Source organism: Marmota flaviventris, chromosome 9 (assembly GCF_047511675.1).
Source record: "Marmota flaviventris isolate mMarFla1 chromosome 9, mMarFla1.hap1, whole genome shotgun sequence".
NCBI classification, from domain to species: Eukaryota; Metazoa; Chordata; class Mammalia; order Rodentia; family Sciuridae; genus Marmota; species Marmota flaviventris.
This window is the reverse complement of record NC_092506.1, coordinates 67,410,171-67,414,393: the sequence shown is the minus strand read 5'-3', so window position 1 is coordinate 67,414,393 and position 4,223 is coordinate 67,410,171. Positions and strand designations below refer to the sequence as shown.

The 4,223-nt window shown below is 43.8% G+C and overlaps 1 pseudogene; it reads right to left on the bottom strand.

Annotated features, from left to right (window-relative positions):
* Positions 1–201: 201 nt before the first annotated feature.
* LOC114098620 (MRG/MORF4L-binding protein pseudogene) lies at positions 202–1,559 on the bottom strand (annotated as a pseudogene).
* Positions 1,560–4,223: the final 2,664 nt, after the last annotated feature.

The window sequence follows — 4,223 nt, the reverse complement described above, 5'->3', positions numbered from 1 at the left end:
CACGGGAGGAGGCACAGGGGGAGCTAAACCCAGAGAAGTCAAACATGGACTCTGTGGCCTCAAAGTCCGAGAGTGTTGGTCCTCATCTTTTAGGTCTTCAACAGACCCTGGTGGTCTGACAACATGGCAGAACCCTCCACACTCCCCTGTAGATGTCCATATTTTCCAAAGGACCTGAGGGAAAGCACGGGGCTGCAGTGTCTATGTCTGGTGCCACTTGGCAGCCCTGGGACTGGAGGGGTTGCTGTTAGCAGTCAGGACTTTGTGCTTCTGCTTGGCCCCTGCCTTTACACCCAAAGTCTGAGGAGCTCTTCTCTTTGCTGGATTTTCCTATTGATTTCCCCAAGTTCCCTGAAGATGTCGTCAGCCCCCTATGGGGGTCCACATCTTCCTTCATCTCCTCCTTCACTTCCTCTTCATGGACCACTTTTCCTTCTCAGACTTCCTGAATGATCTCTTCTGGAAGGACAAAGTTCCTCTCTGGATTCAGGAATGGAATAATCTCAGATTCATGCAGTGCCTTCATGTCGTACATGGTGCTCCGATGGTCCCAGATGACCTTTGTTGGGGCTTACCTCCCAATATTCTGGCTGAACTTGTCAGGGATACAAATAATGAGGAAGCATTGGCTTACCTGCACGGGCTTGTGACCCAGCATGGTGTGGAAGAGGCACACCTCTGCCTCAGGGCTTCACACCACCTGTGTCCTCCACCAAGCTGGTGGCCACCTCCCCAGGCTCCTTTTCACCAGGGGCACCCCCACTGACCACCTCGGGCTTCCCTGTGGCCACCCAGCGCCAGTACCCAGTGCAAGCAGGCACAGCCTGAAAGCTAAAATCTTGGTTGAGATTTTCTTTATTAACCTTAAAACATGGTGCAAATTTTAACAACAAAGAATGTTTTTATATAAAAATAGCACTTTAATTACTTACCAGTTAACTTATTTATATTTTCCCAACTAGGGATTGGGGAGTAAGAGGGATGAATGCCAGGAAGTATGTTTAGAGCTTGACAAATGCTGTTTCATATAATTTTCACACACACACACACACAGAGAGAGAGAGAGAGAGAGAGAGAGAGAGAGAGAGAGAGAGAGAGAACGGGAGTGTGAATGCAGGAGAATGGTATAATTATCCCTATGCATTTTGATTGGTGAGAATAAGGTGTGCCACCCTAGGAAGGGGAGAAGAAGGATTCTAAGTCCAGACTGTTTCACCCCAAAGTCTGTTCTCCTGAATAGGATGGCCCCTCTGCTGACTTTATATGGTTTGTTTAGCATCATCTATTTGCATGCCCTTATTGAAAGAAATGTCTATATCCGGTTTAATAAAGTCACAGTGAGGATTGTACTTAGGAAAAAGATGGCCTGAGAGCTCCGCTTGCTGTCACAGCTCAGGACCCCACAGCATCTACAAGATCCTGAAATCAGATAAGAGGCCTCTCAAATCAGTCCCCAGAGTTACTCTATCAGGAGCCCCCATGCACCTGGACTAACACAGCCTATAGAAACACCCGTCTCTACTTCCGATGCTAACCACCAGCTCAATTACCCAAGGCATCTCGGGGACAATTAGCCTGAGCTGTGGTGCAGTAAAATGCACCTGATAAAATAAAAAGGATTTGCACAAAACACCCCCACTCAGATAGTATGAATCTCAGCAAGTTGTCTTAAATCCACATGTGAAAATAGCTAAGGCAGTCTGGCTAAGACTCAAAATGAAGCAATCCCTCTGTGTTACAAGATAGATCTCTTTCTTCCCATGCCTGATCTCATCCCTTTCTGGACATATGAGGATTACTTTTCAAACTAATGCGAAATTTTCAAAACTAAAAAAGGATAGAGTTTCAGAGAAGTACTGGTTTCAAGGTTGAAGCCAGTAGCAGTATGTTGGGGAATTTCCAGTAAATCCCAATGGCACCCTACCCCTCATCATACATCCTTTGGTGTGGGAACATCAGAGTCAGACAGGATTGGGTTCAAAATCCAGGTTAGCCATTTTTGCACTGTGTGGTCTCTATGAATTATTAAACATCAATATAATAATTTTCCTCTCCTTATATGAAGGACAATGCTTTCCCAAACAAGATGAGTGAGAGGACGGGCATAAAGCTCCTGGCCCAAGTTCAAGTTCCAATTCACATCTTCTTTTCTCACACCTCCATGCCTTTGCACAGACTGCTTGCCTACGATTCCTTTCCTCACTTTATACCTAGGAAAGCCTCCTTGATTTTCAGAAGTGACTTATTCAAGGAAGCCTCTTAAGGCTCTCCCTGCCACCCTTAGTCACAGAAATTATATTCCACACTATTCTATGCTCTATAGACATTAGCCCCTACTGGGCACAGGTGGTGAGTCAGGAATCTGTAGGCAGCAGGACCAGCAGGTTCACTAGCTCATCCTGAGTCATGTGGCCTGGTGAAACAGAGCGAATTCATGGCACAATGGCTGGCAAGAAAGATGCTGACTGGTGCAATGCCTGTGCCATTAAGCTGTAGATCCATTAACACTACAAATAGAGATTGGTACCAACAATGGGTAGGCCCTGTGGAAGATGTGAAAATGGAGCATTCAAAAAAAAAAAATTTCAGCTCCCAAAGAATCCATCACCTAACAATGTAAATACATGCACAAAGTAACTAGAAAATTCAGGTAGAAAGCTAACCACACCCTAAGTGCAGCCCACGTAAAATATGGTAGAACTTAAGAGAGAAAAGGAAATGAACATGCATTCAGCATTCAGTTTGTCCCAGACACTGTATAAGGTAGGTTTATAAATGCCAACCAGCTTGAGAGGAAAATGTCATTGTCCCCATTTTCAGATGACGAATCTGAGACTGAAAGTGAGTTAAGCTACATACCCGAGGATGTAAGACAAGAAAGTGGTGGAATTAAGATAAAAACCCATGGTGACTTCATACTGTTCCCTTTTACTCCCCAAACTCCAATTTTCGTGTACTCATGATAACCTGGGAGCAATCTCTGCAAATCTAAATGACATTATTTCCTTGATATTTGAAAGGACAGCAATCCTTTCATCCCCAGCATTTAGATGCAGCATGCAACAGCCTGTCATTAATGTGCTGATACCCTGCATTAGGGCTCCAGGTCAATACCAGCTCATTTTGTCATAATAAATGAATGTTCAAGTCAATGTGGACAAAACTCCCATTGCCTGGCTCTCAGTGCCTGCATTAAGGCAGAGCTGATCACTTCCTCTAAGGCTGAACGCAACCCCCCAGTGCATGCATGTAACTGTTAGATAGTTAATTGCCTTCCACTTCCAAAGAGCCAGGCCTTCAGAGATCACCACCCACTCCCCTTGCAACAATTCTTCAGTATTTCATCTTTCTTGACAGCCAGCCAATCCATCACAAGGCCTCTTTCATAATTTGTATTGATTTGCATTTATCCTCAGTAGAACCCATTTGCAGACCATCACTCGAATTCTTGGTCATTTTTAACGACCAGGAAAACTGTCGTTTGGAGTTGACACAACTTCAAAGCACCCATGTGAAACTCAAAAGAGTGTTCATCTCACTCACCTTGAAGGATTCAGGAGCAGTCCAGTATCAGTGGTTTTAACTAATTCAGCCACAAAGGCAATTGGAACTTGTCTCTCACTCTGCAAGTCTGAGCCACTTGACCTGTGGTACTAGATCCAGGGCAGTCCTACAGAGATGAAAAGCACCGGTCACCTACTGGCAGGCTGAGGCCTCATCTGGCTCACAGAGAGGATGAGATTGGACCATGTGGTATTTTTAATTAGAAATAGTTGGCAAGATTAAAAATTTTGTAAAATGTCACACACAAATCAGATTTTCCACTTTCCTTGGGACCAAAATGCCTGTCAGAAACAGACCCACATGTCCACCTGATGATTATCAGCTGAGGATGGGTCCCCCTACTTCCAAGTGTATTTTATCCACATTTTAACACTTCCATAATAAGTACCATGAGACATTTGAATGTATGGCCTCTAATTTAACTATAAAAGATTGATGTTCAAGCCTTGATTCCCCTGGCAACAAGCTGTGTGGATTTGGGCAAGACACTTACACTCCGAGCTTCTGTTTATCATTTGTAAAAATTAGGAAGTGATTCTATTTATGCTTCTATAACTTGGGCAAGACACTCTGCTAGATACAAAGAATACAAAGATAAATTAGATATACTAATTTCTTATAATTTAGGGAAAATGCACATAACTAATATATTTCAAAAT